At 37.3% G+C, this 21,804-nt stretch overlaps 2 long non-coding RNA genes across 5 annotated transcripts in view; one reads left to right on the top strand and one right to left on the bottom strand.

Moving 5' to 3' along the window:
- LOC113949970 overlaps positions 1–21,804 on the top strand; it is a 34,943-nt gene that overhangs the window by 10,794 nt on the left and 2,345 nt on the right. Inside the window, exons 3-6 of one of the 2 annotated variants that reach the window (XR_003528623.1) lie at positions 3,151–3,249; positions 7,377–7,439; positions 11,087–11,209; positions 21,529–21,755. This is a non-coding gene — a long non-coding RNA (uncharacterized LOC113949970). Of the gene's footprint in view, positions 1–3,150; positions 3,250–7,376; positions 7,440–11,086; positions 11,210–21,528; positions 21,756–21,804 lie in introns of those variants that run through there. The other variant, XR_003528622.1, reaches the window with a different exon arrangement.
- On the bottom strand, positions 604–18,988 carry LOC113949971. 3 transcript variants are annotated; one of them, XR_003528626.1, is made up of 7 exons: positions 18,802–18,988; positions 14,103–14,312; positions 12,948–13,994; positions 12,645–12,869; positions 7,559–7,701; positions 6,685–6,780; positions 604–6,521 (listed from the first exon to the last, which is right to left on the bottom strand). It is a non-coding gene; the product is annotated as an uncharacterized LOC113949971 (long non-coding RNA). The 3 variants fall into 3 exon arrangements; XR_003528625.1 differs by having other exon boundaries at positions 12,803–13,994; XR_003528624.1 differs by having other exon boundaries at positions 7,559–7,704; positions 12,803–13,994.

A 21,804-nucleotide genomic window follows, 5' to 3' on the forward strand; every position in this document is an offset into this window, starting at 1 on the left:
GAAGAAGAGATAAGGAAACGAGCACCAGAGCTGAGATAAAAGTTCGCTTTTCAAAAAGACAAACATAATTTTAGAAGATCAAAGTGTCTTTAAGGCCATAAAATGAAAGAAAACCTGGTTATTAACACATTCATTTGCTTCTAGATGCTGTTATACAAATATATTTCTGGGAATCCAGTGCCTAAAAAGTAATTTGTGAATAAGTCAATACTTATTTTTTTACACTGATACATAGGCAAGGCTCGAGCTGTTTATGAGGGGAGGAACACAGTTTCATGCATAGTATTCAAAAGTGCTCCGAGTTACAGGAAGACTCATCATTCAGCCTGATTAGTTTACAGGAACTGAAGCAAACAACATTCTGTGTTTTCTTACATATTTTATGACTATTTTCATATAAGCAAAAATCAGACTTTGTCCTTTTTGAGGAAATGACATTTTAGAGCAAGGAGAGAATTACAGAGTCTTCTTTCATTTAACTCTTCTGACAGCTTTGCTTCACTCAGTCACTTGTGAATATTTCTGAGTTTTATTTGATATATTAACTTTTCCTATGAGATTTGCTGTCACCGAATGTGATATTCAAGGTCAACACTGCAAATGTGATTGTAAATGAAAGCCTTTATTTTGGCTGAATTTAAAACCTTGAGTGTTTTCTGTCCCTAAACAAACATGGGAAATCTCTTTTGCATATTCAGGGAAAAAATTTTCCTTCTTTTCCCAAAATTTGCTCTTACTTTGTTTGCAATTTTCCTTTTTTCCATAAATCTTTATTCTCTTGGTTAAAGTTGCTGATGTATCTAAATTAAAAAGTCCTATTATTATATTCATCAATGGAGCAAATTTGAGCTCACCTCTGAAACCCAAAGCAAAGCTCTGCCACACCACATTTTCATCTGCTTTCCAGAAAGGCAGGGATTATCCTGTAGCACTGAAGGCTCTGCTTTCATTGTAGGAAGGAATTCTGGATTTTACACTGTTTGCTGGCTATGCACAACAGAAGAATAGACAATACCATCTGAGCTTGGGACAATTAACAGGATGTCTTTAGAATATTTTTATTACGTTAATCTTTTCTTTTGCTTGAGCCAGCATTCCCCTTGAGAGGAAGAGAAATGATGCTGAGACAACTTACTATTGCAAATTAATTGTATGGTCCATTTCCCAAGCATTTAATTTGGCCACAGCAACCTGTTCAACTCAAATGAGTTGTCAGAAAGTGACATAAAAGAGAGGCCAAGTTCTTTAGAGGTGGCCAGTAATTTTAAAGGATGAAGGGAAATGGCTGGCACTATTGCTTTTATCCAAGTAAAGCCTCTTCTAAACAGGGTAAGGGAAAATCAAGTGATTTGGCCTCACCAAAATTCATGCTACTTGAGACTTTTTGAAATGTTGATTGAAGGTGACCCACAGACTGGAACAGAAGACTGAGGAAAGACTTCATATGGCAAAAGCATATGAAATATGTAGAAAAAAAGTGTAACATTTCTTACTTCTCATAACAGATAAGTCTGAAATTTGCAATATACATTTGGGATAGGAATTGAAATAGATGCATCTGCTCAAGCCTACGTGCAAGGCAGCTCTCCCTACCTGCACAAGTACAGTTATGTCTGTTCTGAAGAGGCCAGTACATCAGACCTCTTGCTTCCAAGTCAACAAGGTCTGATTTTGATCTTTTACAGCATGGCTTGTTTATTCTTTTTTAGTTCTGGCATTCTAGAAAATATTTCCTTGTGTGTAGCCCTTGTCTGCGTCTACTCTTGGTATGTGGACCTCTGTGATCCAACAATCCTGGATCCTTAACCCATGACCTCCAGCTTTCCCAGCCTGCTGCCTCAGTGCTTCTCTCACAGCTCTATGGATTTTAGCTTTTCAAAGTCCAGTTTGATTCATTCTCTCAACACAGGAACTTATCTTCAGGACAAATATTTTTGGAACCACAAAGGTATAATTTTATAGTTAAAGACATCACATTTTTCTGGGAAAACATAAAGGCAATTGGCAATGGATTAGGTAGAATTTGATATTTGATCAGACTCTCGAGGACTCTCTCCCTGAGTAAATTCTTTTCCACTAGAAATGTTTATTGTTCAGGAAGCAACACTTAAAATTTTCTCTGCCATGAAAAAATTCTGAAGAACCTTATAGAAGGTGGTGTATGACCTTAAAGAAGACCTCCATCAGCCTGGTTAGTAATCATAATGATGTATCCTTCTTCCATGAAGCAGGCAGGAGTAACCAAATACTTCTGATAGGGAATTACTCTTTGAGATTAGGACATAGACATTTTAGTTATAGGGAGTAGAAGACTAATAAACATGAATACAAATTTGGAATAGATGAAATACTTGTTCTGGTGCATTTTCAAGATAATTAGTTCCCATTTTGTTTGCATGTCCTAGAGATGACTTATTTTCCGATAATTACTTTTCATGATTTTAGATTTCACAGAAGTATGATTCACAGAAGTGCAGGGACTCCTTTTACTAAAATGACCTTGAAGAACAGATCTGTTTCATTCTGTGCTTAATCTCTTCCTTTCCCGACTCCTCTTACCACTTTCAAGAAGCCAGAACCATCAGCTACGTTCCCTCTGCAGGCTCCGGGCTCCTGCCAGCTTGACTGCCCTGCAGATGGTGGCCAGAAGCAAAGCTCTTTGCAGGGTTTGGGCACAAGCTTGTTCTAAATGTTACTCAAAAATCCTAATCTGAGTCTTGGTACCAGATATCCATTCATTTATTAAGAACAAACACAGCAGACAACTAATGCTGCACTTTTTCTGTTATTCAAACCTGCTGCTAACAATGAAGAAGATGATGTCATTCCCTGGATGTGACAAAGGACTAATATTATATGCAGTAAAAACAATGAGTCAACAGTTTCTATGCCCTTGAGGTCAAAGCATTCAGCAGTTTTGAAAGTAGACTGTTCTTTTTTTGTGCACAGAGCTTGTAGTTGTATATTAATCCAAAATGTGTGAAATCAAGACATTGATCTAAAATGACAATTAAAAAAAAAATTTTTTTTTAGTTTCAAAGAGAATGTTTCAAACTAAAAGCCCAATTCAATTACCTTATAACATAAACTGATAATTTTTTTCCCCCAGATATGTTAAATATAACATTGCAAAACACTTCTCTTTTTTAGGTCAAAACCACATTATCTATGTTAAGTTATCATTTGTATGATCCTGAGAGGCACTCTGCAGTTCCCAGTAACAGGGATATGAACTGTGAGTATTAATGCGTAAGTAAATAATATGAAATTTTCTGGAGATATTTTGTAATGGTGTGAAAGATAAGAAAGACCTTTAACATAAAAATGTGTTTTGACCGATAACTGAAAGCAAGCTGTGTAACAATCAAAGTTTCCCAGATTTTCTGGAATACACGAGGCATTGACCAAATCCTGGCCACCTCTAACCACAGCTGCATCTAGCTCAGGGTAGTGCACGAAGTGTTGTGTTCATGTAGATCCTTCCTTCAGCAACTCTGAAACCATTGTGAGCATTATTATCCTACTCATACAGGCAGTGAATCCAAAGCACAGAGAAGTGACAGCTCAAGGTCATTTAAAAGTCAGGAGATTTTGGAAAAGAACCCAGATTTCTCAATCCCTGTCCAGCACTCTGCCCACTGGGCTCCATTGCCTCACTGAGCATCGGCCTGATACAGCTCCTTTTCCAAACTAGACAGAATTTAACAACTTTGAGGAGTTTTCAGTTCACCATATTGTTGTCTATAAAGGTTTTATTTTGTGAAAAAATAGACTTGCCTAATTAGATCAGGTTCAAGTGCAAGGGAATCTCAGGCCAGCTGCAGTCTCCATTCCTGTTGTCCTTCAAATTTAGAGACAGGGGAGCAAACTGGATTATATCTAGATGGGCTTCTGTGCAGGAAGAACTATCATTTTGCCTGCATTGACACTATCTATCTGTGTTTTGGATTAAAATAAGCCTTAGTGTGGAATAAATAATATTCATCATCCTGACAATTAACTGAAATGAAATCTTAGACTCTGAATCCCAAGGAATTTCTTCTGGCATGCTGACAAAGTGCTGGACAAAGTCTTCTCAGTTTATGCTGACCACTTTAGTGTGTCACCTAAAATAACTGCAGTGGGTTCAGGCATAGCTTGTGCAGAAGATCCCAGGACCAAGTGATTACTTACCCTAAACGTGGAGAGCACATCTGGCAGCCTGGTTGGGCAGCATCCTGACAACTTTATTGAAGAAGTAAATGCAAGAGGCATGGCTCAGGCTGATCTGTTAACTCTCGTGCCTCAGGATGCTTAAGAAACTCTTACCTTTTAGACATTTAAACCAAATATTTAAGACCTAAAGACATCACAGTTGTTTTTGGGGTTCTGTCATATGGCTCAAGTGAGACCAGGAAGCTCCTGAGTTCCCCAGCAGCCACAAGGACTCCAGGACTCCACATGGCTCCTCAGAAGTAACAGAACTCAGTGCATTTTAGTGATGAGGACTTGTTAGAGCATTTCAATTGCAACATAGACATTTCCACCAAAAATTACTCATAAACTCAAACAAAATCAGACAGATTTGAGACAAGGCAAAATAAAGTAACTTACAGAATTTTCTCTGGATATCTCAAGCTAATTACAAATCCTATGGTGTGCAGAGCCTGGTATTTTCATTTCCACAGACCTGAATTCGATGTCATGTGAGGGAGTGATGAAATACATTTCCCATGTGAAGAAGACAGACATTAGTCTCAAGTTGTGAGAGATTTTTGCAGGCAACATTTCTTACTGTCTAATGGAAGCCAACACCAGAATGTACTGCAGGAAGATTCACATATGCTGCAGCCATGTAGGTGTGCTGTTCAACTCCAGTCACTCACACAAATACAAATACATTTAATTATATTAAAGTTATTACTGGTTTATGTAATACGTAGATTTATGAACTACAAACAAAAATAGAGGCTTGTATCCTAGTGTATTCCAAGAAGGCATCTTCACCTGACCTTTGTTTTTAAAGCCCTAATCCCAGCAACCAACTGTGAAAACTTTCTTAACATTAAGTACTTTTAGTACGATTGAAGCTGTTTCTTTGTTAAACAGGATATTAGAAGTTTAAACTAAGGACAGAGATTCCTATTCAGGTAAATAGTAAAGATCATAATTAAAATTAAACATTTCTTAATAATTTCTTGTAAATCAAAGCTTACCTAAGCAGGTGACACTTCCAAAAGAATATTATGAAGAGGCTGCCAGAATGCAAAGGCATATTACAAGGCATCAACAATTTTTGTGCATATGAGGTCTGACAAAACTATACTTTTGTTCAGTGTTAGACTGTCAGCACAAAAATATCAGATCAGTAGCATTTATATAAATTTATAAAGACAAATGTATTTTTAATGTTAAATAATACAGATAGAAAACAATAAAAAGTTTTTCATGAAATCATGAAGCAAGTCATTGGGCTTTGGGCTATTTTGTGTATGTGTTAATCACAGTCCCATTAGAACTGTCAGTAGGTTAGTCCTTTATTATATGTTGCAGTGTCTGTTTAGAACTTCATTCATAACTATCATTTCAACAAACCAATTTATACAGTATAGCATCGTATTATTGATCTGCAACAGTATTACAAGCATGGATATAGATTTAGCTATGGTCCAGGCCAGAGTTGGAGCCAATCTGTTCCTGAATTGCAAGACTGGGTTGGGAATGTTGGATGGAGGATATCCTAATGTTAGACAAGCAGCTAAATGGGGATGGTGAATGGACTTTCTTACTGAGCTGAAGAAATAGGGCAAGATTTTAGTTGGGATAATTTATTTTCTTGCAGAAAATCTGCCCTATCAGTTAGATGGAATTATTACCCACTCACAGCATTCTTCACAGCTAGAATGGTATTACTCATTCTCCTTAACAGAAACCTAGCACTGTGGTTTCGGTGACACATTGAAAACTTATTTTGATCTTTCTTGTGCTTTCAGATGGCAATGTATTGTCTCCTTCTTGATCTCGGAATAATGTCCATACTGAAAAAAATAAAATTAAAGTGAATAAAAGTTGATGTGGATTTCTTTGTAAATGCTGGTTATGGGCCTCCCACAATGAATCAGGTTTTTCTCCTGAAAGTCTTCTATGTACCAGTTAGGAAATTGTCTATATTATTGCAAATGCTGTATTACGTATGAGAATAAAATATTGCCCTTTAAACAGGAGTGGATGTTATCACTTCAAATGTGCTTATATGTGTTTCCTGTGCTTAGATATAGCCCAGCAATAACAATACCACAATTACCAGAATGTATAATCTATAATGTGGCCCCGTGTAAATCAACACACAGCTGAAGGCGTCGCACACATCCTGCAGGATACCACTGCCACTCTGAATTGTTTCCGGTTAACGCTGTGCATCTGCAGGATGATTTCGGAGCCCTGCTCAGGCTGACTCCGAACTTACAGTACTGGAAGTTACCTCCCTCTAGTAAGATCTAGGCATAGACAACAGAGCTGAAGCATGTTTTGTTCATGATTGCCTAAACGGGAAACCAGAAAACCAGGTTTAGAGGAAAAACAGGTTTTGATATTTTAAAAATATTTACGGGATTTCCAGAAAGGGTGCAAAAATCATTATAAGTATTGCAAGGGAAAGTGTTTTGGATCTCAGTTCAGTTGTTAAATTACTAAAATAATGCATACCTGGGGTTTATATAAAGTAGAGACTTAAATGTATGATCTCAGATGCTCTGTCATTCCCTTCAGAATAGAGCATAATTTCTTCTCTATGTAAAATATCTGAAAAATAAACATTTTTGAAAGCAATTTTACAAAGTCAAACTAAAAACAAAGTCCAAACTAAACCAGAAATATGTCATTTTCATTGCAGCCATACACTCAGAACAATCTTACAGGAATACTCTGACAATGTCTCTGTTGTGATTCAGTTAGTCCAAACTAACTGGATAGACTCAGAAATTAAATCTAGTTCACCTGTTCAGTGACTTTATATTTTTAGTTAGTTCTCTGATTCTGACTTTTCCAAACAGATGTTAAAAGTAATACAAAGTTTTAAAATACTGTAAAGCACTTTAAGATAAAATTTATAGATGTGATCCTTAAAAAAAAACAAAACAAAAAAAAAAGGAGGTGTCAGTTGTGTTATTTGACAACTTTTAGAACTGGACTAAATAAGAACTGGACTCTAACTCTCATTCTGCATTATAACTGGGGGACAAACCATCTTTCCTGAGTATATGGTAAATACTCAGGAGTATATATAACCATCTTTCCTCTTACAACCCACTAGAATTTTAGTATGTTTTAAAATAATAATATAGCAATATGCAGAAACATATTATGCAAACACTGTTATTCTTCTTGTTCTGATACAGGTCTACCATACCAAAGAGAGATTCTAGCTGGAAGTAACAATCAGTGCAGTGTTTGCCTGAAAGGTATTTTAAATTATCCCCTTTTCTTCCTGCTTTTGGTACAAAATAATGTGATGAATAAACAACTTAATTTATCCACTGGAGAAGCTCACAGAGGGTATATCTTGTATTAACATGCATACCTGTATTGCACTGAGGGGAGCAGGGCAGGTGTGCAAGAAGCAACCACAGCCTTGTGGCCAAGAGTAGCTGAAGAACTGACACACACATTCAGGGAGAAATGACCAAGGCCTTCTGCACTTCAGCTCTTCAGGGACATACAGGCCTGCTATAAAACACTGCAGTCATTCAGATCCATTAAAACGAATTTTTCCTGTAAGTTTTACTGCCTTTTCTCTACTAGGTGGTACATTTCACATCTTACGTTACCTGTTATTGCCTTTTACTTTTTCTAGTCTGATCTTGTGTTGAAAGATGCTCATAAACTTGATCACTTGTGCTAAACACAGTTTGGGATGGCTGCCTTTTTAACTATGATTGAAGGAAAAATACTGCTGAATTTACCTGTATACATTAACCCAGCTGCTCTCACAGCAGGGCCCTCTGTAAGCGCTTCATACCCCTTTGGAATTAAGTCAACTGTACATTATCATAAGACAGGGAGCTTGGCTGTAGAAAAACTTGGAAAATTAGGGTCTGATGTGCCACAGCCACACCAGGGTAAGTGCATGGAAGCTGAAGCTGCAGATGAACTATTCTGCTTGTCAGTATTTGGGCTGATTGCTGGGGTATTGCTGAAGTGATCTACATATATATAGGACACATCCATGGGGCACAGCATGGATAACCCTGCCTGAACACACACAGCTCTTCATCAGTCTGTCTGCTTAACCCTGAGCTGTCTTTTCATTTTTGTACATGATCTGGGATGGACACAGGTCTGTGGGTGCTGCTCTCACTCAGCCGGCAGAGCCATCTCTGCTCACACAAGGGGTTTAAAATAAAAACTTGCAAACCTGTGATACTATGCTTATGAAATAATTATTAATTCTTTAAAGGTGCGGCTACTTTAGTTAGTTGTAAAAAGCAGGTAGAATTAGCAAATTGTATTTGTCTTATTTATTGCTAACTTCTTAGCTGTGGCACCACCTTGTGGACGGTACTACATGGAGTGAGAACAAATGGCAATGAAAACAACTAAAACAGGCATTGTGGAAAAACAACTACAGTCACACATGATTTGCTAAAGCAGAGTAAAATAACAGAGTAAATAATTTCTAAAAATCCACTTATGAATAAAATGTATAATAAATACTGTCATCAGGGTACTCAGTTGTCTTTGCAGCTTTTACCAACTCTTCTGCACATCAGCCAAGAAAAGTGGCAGCCTTCAAAACTAATTTTGTTCCTTCTCAATTGACTAACCAGCAGCATGTGAACCCCAGTTCCGTTGCTGCTGTATAAGCAGACATGACTTTTGCAACTATCCCAAGCAATGAGATCTGCAAAGTCAGAATCATAATGCTGAACACATGGAGAAAACCTTGGGTCCTGCTCCATAAATGTAAACTCAACAGTGAGATTGGTGTCTAAGCTAAGCCAAAAGAAAAATAATCTCTGACAAAGATAAACTGGTGGGTCTTTCAAATGCTCACTGAAATACAAACCGAACAAAAATAAATTTAAATTCCAGTCTCTTGGTCATTAGATTCCCAGAACCTTTCACAGTTGAGGTAACAGGGTGTTCCTGTTATGAACACTCTATCTGCTGTACATCTAAAAAGATGAAACAGCTTATGCTACTAAGTTTTTTTCCCTTGGGATATCCATACAGTAAATATTACAGTTATTTTACTTTTTGTACTCAGTAATAGCCTACTATAAGTGCACTGTTAGGAAAAAATACAGGGCTTTCAAACTCTTAGTGATTATTCTTATAGATTGGCTGTTGTTTTCAATTTAATTTAATTATTTATTTCTGAAAAAACAAGGCATTGGCTACTCCTTATTCACACTGAGTGCAGAGATTCTGTTTCTCCTTAGGCAGCATCAATGTAATTCTATTCCCCATTGCAATCAGATGCATAGTGCAGACTTATTAATGGCCTTGGATGTATCTGGATGGAAGTTTTCATCCAGAAAATTGCAGGAGCAGTTACTGTAAACACAGGGTGAGTGACACAGAAGAGACTGAACCAAGTCTATTCTTATATTGAACTCAGTTTATAAAAGTATCTTCTTTCTTATTTTTTTGAGCACATGTAAATGTTATTTTTGTGCCCATCACATTCAGCTGATTTGCTTTTAGGAAAGAAGCTAATAAGCTGTGAGGCAAAAATAGCTTTATATCTCCATAATGGTATTTTCTCCAGAGACTTGGAACTCCCTCGAATATTTTAATTATCTTTTTCCTAAAAGTCAACAAAGTAGCATGGCACTATATTAAAATAATTTTCTTTGGGTTTCTGCAAGAACTGATTTCTTGCTGAATTAGTATATCATCCAGGAAACCAATTTCCCCAGCATCAGTGACCTTATGTCATTTTATGTATTGCAGAAGCGAAAGAAGCGGTTTTGGAGGGCTGCAACAGTTTAAAATTATTCCCTATAAACCCACTTATTGAACTGACACATGCAGGAGGCAAACCCCTGAAATTATGTTGCTAATCTACACGGTTTAGAGGCAGATTTCTGCATTTCCAAATGTTGCACCCACTGACACAGAACCATGGTGGGTATTAATAGAAAATGGGATGGAACAGGCAGAAATTTGGTCAGGCTGGAGAAAATCCTGTGAGGGAGAGAATGAGTAAGAAAGCAGCCAGAATCCCCAGGGTAAGACCACGGGGTACACAGCCCTTGTGTGGGGGAACAGGGGGGGCTCCTACCACAGGGAGAAGTGGAGAAAGGGATCAAACCTTACACATGAAAGTTTCAGGGGGTCCTTTAACAAGAGGAGAATTTTGAGGTGACATTCAGAAAGCCTGCAAAAAGGGATGGATAAATCTGGCCTCCTTGAGCCCAAATGCAGAACCAGTCTGGTCTACAGAAAAACAAAGTGCACAAGTCTCTAGCTATCAGAAGACAAGGTAATATTATTATGTTATTTAATACTTTTTTTTTCAGGGAATGAAAATTGCATAAGCTTCTATGCTTATTAGACATTAGATTTAATTTCCCTGAGAAACGGGTGACTTGGAGCTAAGTCAGGCTTTGATAGATGAAATAGGTTATACATTTATAAAAGGAAAACAGTACAAGTAGGAACTGCTGCTAGAGGTGTCAATTTAAAGTAATACTGTCCCTGCCAAACCCCCAGTCCCACGCAGAGACTACAGAGGAGCCTGAATCAGAGGAGATATGCTGTAAAAGCATTAAGTCAGGGAAAAGTGGTGGCAGAAGACAGCAACTTATGACTAAGTGTATTTGACCTTCATGTGTTATTTTTGTCTGAAGTCTTAATTTTGTGGTTTTGGGATGGGCTCATCCATAGCAAAATTTGACATCTTCTAATAATTATCAGAGATGCTATTTATACATTTATGTCTTGGTCTGTCAGTCTCAATGTGACTCCATGTACTGATAAAGAAACAGGTTATTTACTTACTGTTTCAATTGCTGAAGTGCAAACCCAAAATCAAATAAAATGCTTTATAATCTATTTATCTCCTAATTCCTTGTGCAACATTTCTCATTTTGTTGTTTTCCAGTGTGCTTTCCTTTTTATTCTTAGAGGCAACATGAAAGACAAAGTGTTTTCAAAAGGAGGAAGATCTGGGAATTCTCAATACTGCAAGTTAGTTTGTTGGTATTTTCATGATGAAAAACCACAGGTGAATCTTCTTACATTATCTTTGCCTTTCCACATAAATCTTGTTGTTTTAAAAATTTTAAAAGCCTTTTTTGAATTTAATCTTTGTTCTTATTCTGAAGGTGCTGTAAGAATAGTTACAAACTAAGTGCCATAGAATATGCAATGCAATACATATTTTGATTTTACCTTGCTCAAATTATGATATTCTCAACTCCTTGAGACATAGTATGAGCTTATTACTGAATATGTCAAAATACATTTTAATTTATTAATATCAGTACTAGTAAGGAAAGAAACTGTGGAACAAATCAACAAATAAATTCTGCACCATAAAGCTCCAAATATTAATTTCTAGAGTAAAGTACGTGATAAGATTCTACAGAGCAAGATTAAACTAAAATATGTGTGCTCAGATAGAGAGAGGTTGTTACCATCTGCAGTCCAGCTGAAGTGAGAGAACATTATGGGTATTCAGTGTCATTAAGACCCAAGTCATGTCTATATTTGTATTTTTAAGTGAAATATCACTCTGATGAGACATTCAAAATACTTAGCAGCTCTCATTATGCCTTTTCTGGGCCTCGGCCATCTGGATGGATTTCTAGGGTCACAGCCTTTGCTCTCTTTAGGATTCCTACATAGTTGAGTTCCAGCTAAAATGCTGAAAAGACATAACCAAAGTGCTTCAAATATTCACAGTGTGGAAGCACCTCTGGAGATCATCCAGTCCAAAACAGTCCAACACAAAGCAGAATCACCCAGAGCAGGCTGCTCAGGAGCTCACCCAGTTGGGTTTTGGGTATCTTCAACTTCAAAATCCCTCAAGGCAGCCACATGACAGGTGCTCCTCTTAATCATCTTCATGGCTCTTTCCTGCCCTCACTCCAGTATGTCCATGTCCTTCCTCTTGTGGGGAGCCCAGAGCTGGGCACAGCACTTCCACTGAAGTCTCACCAGTGCTGAGTAAAGGAGAATAATCACCTCCTTTGATCTCCTGGCAATACTTTTCCTAAAGCAGTCCTGGATGCTGTGGGCCCTCTTTTCTAAGACATATATGTTTACAGATATAACAGAATTTTAATGACATGACAAGTTTTATATTTCCAGAGTCTGCTATCTATCAGGGCAATACAAACTATATTACTCTCCTAATACATGTTTTATGTCAGTATCAGGGGTTGTATTTATGTTCTCATTACATGCTTTTCCTAAATAACTGGCCCATTAAAACCAGTTGTTTGGGATGCCTACATAGTGCCTTGTAAAAACATCTGTGCACAGATTGCTAAAGGTAACACTGATAACTAAGTGCAGATCAGGGCATCTTCATAGGAATGAAGGCATCCTGGAAAACTGCAATTCTAAAGAATAGGAATTCTCAATTTCATCATGTTGTTAGTGTTAGGATCTAAAGATAGCAGATTAATTACTATTATGTTTAACTCATAGATAACCTTTTGTAGCAGTAACATCCAGCTCATAAACTTCCACAGTTTCCAAAGGCGCTCCACACTATATCAGAAGCCAAAAATCCAGTTCTCCCTAATGTATTCCTGAGAACCTTCCACTTCCTCTGCAGCTGCCACAGTGTAACTGTGGACAATCCACTTACGTATTGACGATAGACAAATTTGCTGTGGAGAAAAGTCCATAGATTTTCCAGTGGGTCCTCAGGCAGCCTAAAGAAATAAAACTTCTATTAGATTTGTTGTTTGTCTTGGCAAGGAAGAGAGCAACCTTGTTCTTGAAAAATCTACATTAAGTTCCCCATCTATAAACAATTTTCATCAGTTCTTCCATCTGCAGTATAAGTCTTTGTTTGGCAAACAATTGCAGTGTTTCTTGTTATACATGTCAAATTGTTTCTGTTCTGCATGAGCTATGATGACTTAAAAGACGAAAGTTTCATGTGGTGGAAGGAGTTTGCTCCCTCTGAATCCAGTAGTGCCTTTATTGCCCTGGTTGGCCCATTATTTCTTTGCATTTCTCATAGTCTGTGGCTGCAGAAAACAGGAACAATTAGGTAAAGCAAAACTCCTTGCCATTAGTGACACACCAGTACACGAGCCAATACACAGTCTAGCTAACGTCCTTTTACCTTCTGGAACAGTTTAAAGCAGGATGCAAAATATTCTTCCAAAAATATACAAAGTAATTTCCATCCATTTTCCTATAAAGCTATGCCAAAACCCTGGGAAAGCCTTTTGACTCCAGCCTACATGCTCAAAAGAAAACTTAGGAGACTGGCAAAAACCCACAATATAATTAGGACAATGCTGGGACTCAGATTAACATTATGAAAAGCAAACACCTTTCATACCACTCCCAGCTCTCACATATCCGTGCTGAAGTGACATTAAAATTCAGATGCAAGGAAGCAGAGTAGCTCTTCCCAGAACAACACTAGATTGGCCCAGGTGGCCACAACCTGCACGATTTTTCATAGACTGACTTTCAAACTGCCTCATAGCTGCCTCTTGGTCTCAGAGATGTTGAATATCTTTCTCAGCTTTTTCCAATGCAGACCAGATGTTCTATTGTGATAATTCTCTCATGGGCCTTTTCCATTTTGACTCTCCATCAGCTAGGGATCCAAAGAGACATTACTTGAAAAACCATAAAAGGAACCATAAAAGAGCCAGGAACTTATAAATTAAAACATAAACATTAATTTGTTTTCCAAAATACAGATGTCTTTTGTCAGTTCAAGCCTTGATCTCTCCACCAGTTAAAGGCAGCAGTTGTTCTGTGGAGGCATGCACTGGAAATTAGCCAACGGGCATTAACTTTTGGTTCTGATTGAACTGAGGAAAATTTGAAACAGAAACACAGAATTAAAAGTTGTGATAGTAATTATTGCCTGATAACATTTTAAAATGCTCATGACGTTAATACCAGAAAAAGTGTCTTACCATAAGGAACTGTAAATTACTGAAGCTTTTGGACAAGGCTCGGAAGAGTCTGGGGTTGTCTTTGATGATGGCAGGGACCTTTCCTTCTCCTTACCTCACTGATCTGTTAAGGCTCAAGGACAGGGATCCATCCCTGGGGAAGTGGATCCTATGCTGGTGACCAATACAATGGGATTACAACACACCACAGCTCCAGAGGAAGGGACTGGGCTGGAAGAGGAAGGGACACAAAGCAGACACAGCTTTAAAAGAAGACTTTCATACATTACAAACACAAGTGCTCAAGGTTCAACTGCATATATTTTGTAATTACATAACACATCAAGCCTTGTTTTCAAAAGGCCACTGAAAATTCATCTTTTTTAATGCTAAATGACTTGATATATCAGTATTATTACTATATCTTTTAACATTTTTATATCAATAAAACTTTAATATGAGAATATTTAAAATAGCAGAAAGGCTAGAGGCAACAAAAGAAAACACCTTAAAAATGTGCATAATAAGGAGATAAGGATGAAAAGTTACTTTCTTTTTTTAACATGACCTACTTGTGTACTAATTTTTTATCTTTAAAAAGTAGCAATTCACAAGTCACACCTCTTCATTCCCTTTCAAATCAATTTTATACACCTACACAATTCTTCTGACAGTGGATTACTGCAGGTGTACACTTAAATTTGGAGTTTCCAGTCCTGCTGTATTTTCTTGATAAAATCTATTAGTACAAGAGATTCATATTACTCTGCAACTTTCAGCAATTAACCCCTCTCTTTATGATACACTGCAACTGAACATTTTATCCTACATATTAGCTGTACAACAGATTACTCTTCATGATGTAATCAGTCTCCTCTTCATATAGGCATATACAAACAACTATAATTTCTAATACAATCCACTACAAAAAGTATCACTGAATATTTGCCCTTGTCTTATACTCCTCCAGAGACTTCTGCCTTTACTAACACTGGCTTTTTCTAGAGCCTTCTGCTCAGAATAAGGCAATTGGTTTGTCCTTCATACCAAAGCTTGTCCTGTCTCTGTACTACAAGGAACTCACTTGGTGGAGCAGGGATTCTGAGCAATCATTATTCCCTCACTGGAATAAATCCTTGCTTTCCAACACCACTTTATTACAAGCTTTACATATTCATTTTCTTTTCCCAGGCTACAGCTTCTCCTCTAGATTTCACACCATACTAATATCTGTCTGTACTCCTATAGTTGAATTGTTTGTGCTTCATTATTTAAGTGCAGGGAATTCTAAGTAGCTGTTCCCACTTCATATGCTCTTCCCTTGAGGGGTGAACTACCCTCTGCTGTTCCCTGTCTCTCGAGGAAGAAACAACTTCCATGGAAAGGAGATGTAAAACTCCTTTCATGGCTACACACTAAAAAAGATTTTGATTTTGACTGCACATGCTGGTCCCACCAGAATTTGCTCTGAGGTAAAATTTTAGTCCTCTGTATTGCAGAAGTTCTAATATTCTCTTCCCTAAGGAGCAGACTGCGGTAAAAGCTGGGAATATGCATTTTTCTCAAAGGTTTTGCCCTAGCTCACACAATTCCTCAAAGATGCCCTTCACCAAAAATGTAGAATTCTATTCCAAAAGAGGCTTTGGATTGCTATGAGAAACAAAGGGAGTCAGTCAGAAACTCCTCAGCATCCACAGATGTTTCTGTAAATTTTTAATAATATGTTGGTAATATGCATTCATAATTTTATCTGTTAATTTATTAGGAACAGTGACTAACAGTGACTAAGTAGTGACTTTTTTTGATCTATATATGTTAAAAAAGAGTTGTCTTTATAAAATTCCCAGACTACTGAAGGATGAAAATCTAAGTATTTCATTTCAATATGAAGTAAACAGTTATTTTAAATTTGAAGTCTAACGTGGCAGATGTGCATTCACTTCTACAGATAATTTTAAGTAACAAAATTCAGACTATTATTGGTAAGAAGTAGGAAATTATTTCCTGGCTTTGTCATGTCCAGATCACAAACTTTTGTCTCTTTTTGATCCCCATGCTTAGTCAGACATCCACTTGTAGGAATAGCAACCTTTGTTCTCCTCCCAACAAAGGGCTGGTACAGCACCCTATTCAAACGCCTTAATCCTTTTTACTCTCTTCATCCTTTCCAAGTAAGCCACTCCAACCAACATTCCCTGGGTACATTGCCTTCACAGAAGTGGTTGCATTTTCAGCTGGAGGTGTTTCATCAGTGAGGCACTTCTCCCAACCCTTCCCTAGATGTCGCCACAATTTCTGGCTACTTCATTACAGCCCTAATTACTAAATGGAAAACTATCATATAGGTTCCTGTTTTCTTCATATAGAAGAAACAGAAAACTGTATCTTCAGAGTGACAAAAAGATGTTTAATGTCATACTGAAACTTGAAAACAAGGCTTGTTTTCACACTCTTTTTACCTCCCTAACACTCTGCCTACCAAGTATGTTGGCTCATTGAGTCTGGAGCTGGTTGACCTTTTCCATTACTTTGTGCCGGAACAAACTATCTCCTCAAGGATATTTCCAAGGTTTCCAGATTCAGCTTTCATTCATGCTTTGCTATTTTTTTCTCTCTCTACAATTTTTTTCAAAGAATGCCTTTCTGCCTTTATATGATTTTGCTACCCAAAGGCTCATTTATGCTACACAAATACTACAGGACACAATTCTGTGAGTTCAAGGCAGGATTCAGGCTTGTTAGTGTTTTAGCTGAATCATACTGAGTTCTGGGGACAATATCCTTGTTTCCATCCCTATTTTTCACCTCTCTGTAATTCATGCTTTGTTCCTGTGGAAATAGCCTTCAAAAAGCATATGCTGATTTCTACTTGTGAGTGAAGTTTCCATATTGTCCAGAAATATGAAGACTCTCCTGTTTATTGCAAAGACCACCAAAATATCTTCAGATTTCCTAAGTATTTCAAATCTGTTGTGCTGAAGTAGTCATTGATTGGTTGTCCACAAGATGGGGCTTCTACAACAGAGATCTTTGTATCCAAATTTAAGATTCGGATGTAAAAGCTATGAATGGCATCACAGTTGACAAGAACATATTTTCAAATTTTGGCACAGGAATGGTCCCCAAAAAAGGAACTGCACTCCTCATTTCTTGTGTAAAAATGACAATCCTTCAGGAAATCAAAACAGCAGCAAGTGATTTTATCTTGTCCCTAACCCTTGCACTGCACTGGTGTACAGTTTATAAGTCAGAGGCAATATGCACATTACAATCAGTCTGTGGCTGGCACAGATTCTGTGTGGTCACCTACACCTACATGAGGTTTTGTGGAACTGTACACAGACTAAAATACCAAATGAAGTGCATGTGGCTTTGAGATGTTTTCTAAGTCAATATATAGCCTAACAGTTGAATTTCTAAAACAGTGTGCAAGTCCTCTGTTAAGATGATAACACTCCCAAATGAAAGTTAGAGAAAGTAGCTCCACAGAGTGTGTAATTTCTATAAACTTCCTATAAACTGAAAGAGGGAACAGTTTGCTGTTAACTAACTGTAGGCATGCCCTTCAAAATAAATTAAAAGAAAAATATTATTAGACACAAAAATTTTGAAACATTAAAAAAATAGCAGTAGACTTACATTGCCTTCAGCTGTCTTGTTTCACTGTGTGGGAAGTGTTTATTTAAACAGTATGTGATTTGTTTCTCTAAACAAAAAAAAAAAGCCTCTTTCCTCTTTTGTCATGTAAGTAAACAATCAAGATTTTAATGTCTTATAGGAATCTCCCAACCAAAACCAGGACAGACTAAGAGATTGTACAATTACCTTCTTGTATTCCTTCTCATAGTATTAGAGACATCACGCAGACTTAATCTATGATCATTCCTGTTTTCTGCATGATGTAGTTGTTTTCTAGAATTTTTTGCAGGAAAGACAGTATTCCATCAAACCACAGAAGTGTTTGGGCATGCAAAAGCAAACACTGGTACAAATTTCTACCCTGTCCCTCCCAGAGGAGGCTGTACCCACACAGACTAATAAAAAATGAAACTGAATGTTAGGAAGAAGAAACATTTCTGGCCAGAAGGTAAAGCTGATTTCCCAGAGGCAGTCATTCACAATCACCTAATACTTTTAGTACAAAATCTTCAATGGTTCCTTCTCACATTCCTTCTGTTCAGTCTCCAGTAACTTGTCTGCTGCAATTCAGCTGCCTAAGCTGTCACAGACCAGACTTTCAACAGGAAGTGCAAAACAGCACCCTTCAGAATAATCATCTGGAGAGGCATAAAATAAGAAAATCTGAGTAGGCAGGAATTACACAGAGAAGGATAGGGAGTGACAGGCTCTCCAAACTGCAGTCAATGATGTGTTATGAAAAAGGAAGGACACTAAGTTTGATAAATGGCCTTTTTGCACACACTAAATAATACTCTCTTTACTCAGTGCTGAGGTTTTAACTGGAGCACTCTGTCCAACTTGGGATGCCACACTTACTGGAAAAGTGGACCAAAGAAAGAGTCTGCAGGACTCTTGAAACATATGGGAGATTTAGAAATCATGATCCATAAGGAAAGACTGAAACAAAGCACCATAACAGTCTTCAGGGATCTAAAACTTCTGTAACAATACCAACAGGACACATAATGAAGAGTTTGACTTGTAGCAAGCTTACATATGAGGAGAAAATGTGAAACTGGAAGGGATTAGAACACAGTACCTGTAGCCATCATTCAGTATCCAAACAGTTTCAACGGTTTTCTGTCAAGGAATGATGAAGATGTAGATGATCTTGGACTGGACAGAGTTGTCTGCCAGAGGGTCACACTTCATAGGTTCTCATGAATCCTTCCATGCATCATTTGATCACTCTGTTATTGCAGAAGACCTATAGCTACCTACCAGTAGAAAACAAAGATTTTAGGTTACAGGAAAAATGGTGAAAATCAGAGAAACAGGAAGACTTAGGAGAAGGTGAACAAGAGGTGTTTTAAGTTGTGCAGCAAAATATATATTCAACTTGGACAAGGGATAAATTCTCCAATTCTGCTTCAAAGAGATACAAGAATTTTGGGTACTACCTTACTGCTGCGGCAACCTCAAGGCCTTGTGAGGAATAAAAATTCTCAAAGATAAATGTTGAATTCGGATGAAACAATATCATGTTCAACTTCATACCCCTCAGCAATTGAGGTAATTCTGGCTTTTAGACCTGCTACTTCAAATATCTATCTTTTCCCACACCTTGGGCAGAATATCCCTGAAGCTGCAGTGACGGTACCTGATGACTAACAAACTGGCCACTGGTGAACTCTGGCTAGAGCTCGCTCCTTGCAGGTTCAGGAAGTACTTACACACAGCAAAAAGTGAAGAAAGACCAACACTTCAAATAAAATCTAAAAATAAATTAAAATTTAAAAGATTAGTTAAACCACAGATTTCTGTGTATTGACTATCCACTACTTGTTGAATGCCAGCCCAGTATTCGAGTCCCAAAGCTTGTCAGGAGGACATGTCAGCAAGTCACACACCGGCTCAAACACAACAGTTATCCTCCAGAGCCTGTGATTTCTTAGTATTCTGCTATTGGAAATGTCACTATCCATTCCATTTTCCTGATTTTTTACCTAATTTTTTCTTACTGGCATTTTCTAAGGGCAGAAAGAGTGAGAATCAAAACAACACAGCATTAAAGCATCTGTTGTAAATCACCTGAGAGAAACAAAACACTATAAACTAGCCAGGAACCTTTTGGGGTTATCTCCATATAATCTACTGCAACTAAAACCATTCCTGACACACGTGACCTAATCGGCCTTTCAAAGCCTTCAGTAAACGAGATTCCCAGATAATCATTTTCAGTGCCAAACTACTTTTGCAGTTTGAAATAATTTCCTAATGTCTACCTTAAATCTCCTACTCCAATTCCATCACCTCTTGCCCTAGACTCACTGAACATAAACAAATACTTTTTCCTTCTCTCTGCAGAGAAACATTTTACATTTTGGAAGATCATTACTGTTTTTCCCAACACTTTCATTTTCTTTAAACTAAACAACCCCAATTCTTTCAGCCTTTCCTCTTAGATCATGTTTTATAGGTCTCTGATCATTCTTGAAGTTGAGACTGTGGTAACACACGGTACACAGAGAAAAAGGAAAATGAACTCCTACACAAAATTCACCAGGAAGCTGGGTGACAGAGGGTTTGTTTGAAGAGGTTACTTTTTTATGATGACTGTTTGCTTTGTTGTTTGGGTTTTTTTAGTGCCAAAATACATGTCCTTTTTCTTCTTTGTGACATACAGTGTAGGTGCCCCATTGCACAGAATAGCTAGGCATTATACTCCTTGCTGAAAAAAAACATGCTGGATCTGGGGAAAAGAGTTATTATGGAAGGCAAGTTATTTTTGCCAGTAATGGAAAACTTATCCTTACCAAGATAGTATCTTCAGGATAAATTAATTTAAGTGGTACTTGTGATACCAGGATAATTTAAGCAGAAGTTTAAGTAATTTTCAGAAACATGAGCAAAATCCTGCATCACAACATGCATTTCAGGGAAATATATTAGTTCCATAATTGCTTTCTAGAGCTGCATTCATTCTCCTGCAGAAAACGATATACAGTTGTAATATATACTGAGAAATGGTTCTATGGTTCAGCTAAAATGAACAAAACTAGAAACAATCGTGTATTTTAGAAGATGTTATGTTCTTTATAATAAGATAAATTAATTCCATCATTCCCATAATCTGATTCACATATATAATAGAAGAATGTAATTTAATTCCATTCTTCAGAGGTATACAAGGTCTTTTTTTTTTTTTCCAGAAAAAGGTTTTAAAATAGTACTGTGTCCCACCAACATTACCCGAGCAAACAGAGCTATCTCTGAACCTCTGGGTACCATGGCATGGAGAAATCACTCAGAAGTTAACTGGGCTTCTGTATATGAATTGGGAAAACAATCTTATCCAGAAGAAAGATAAGACATAATAAGAGACGATAAGTGCCAGGAAAATAAGCTTGATGGAAAAGAAGTGAAAAAACTTTTCCATGCTGAGGACAGAAAAGGTCTTTCAAAAACTTTTACTGAGCATGACACATTAAATATATCCAAAATGTTGTCCAACAATAACATGACCATGGATCATGTAAAATGATGTCATTAAAGGGCCTTTTATCTATAAATTAGGCAATTTATGATGTCAATTTTGCAGAGAAACTATTGGGGTTTTACGTTCTCAGTGGATTTTAGATTTTTAACTCGAAAGGGATTTCTTAGTAAGACAGTTCCTCATCTCTGGCTAGCTCATACAAGCCTTAGGAATACAGCATTATGTAACTTGTCTCTCCTCATATCAAAAACTTACAAAATAAAACAAACTTTGCCTACATGCTTTAAAAACATTTTTCTTGAATTTCCATTTTGTTTTGAAAAATAGATTTCACTTAGAAGACGTTGGCTGCCAAAAAGTGGTTACAACTGACCTATGCATGACATTGTCATATCGAGATGTACCAGAACATGAACTCTGTACACTGGCAAATTTCAGACTATCCTCATTTCTATTCTGACAACAGATTACAGCCAACTGTTGTAAGAGAAAAAGTTTCATTGACTTAGGTTGCCAGGTTGATATTAGTTTGACACAAATTTTTGTATTTGCCTTCATCTTTTCTACGTGTAGTATCTATGCAGCCCTTCCCCACCACATGAA

Source organism: Corapipo altera, unplaced genomic scaffold (genome assembly GCF_003945725.1).
Source record: "Corapipo altera isolate COAL_440 unplaced genomic scaffold, ASM394572v1 112, whole genome shotgun sequence".
Classification (NCBI taxonomy): domain Eukaryota; kingdom Metazoa; phylum Chordata; class Aves; order Passeriformes; family Pipridae; genus Corapipo; species Corapipo altera.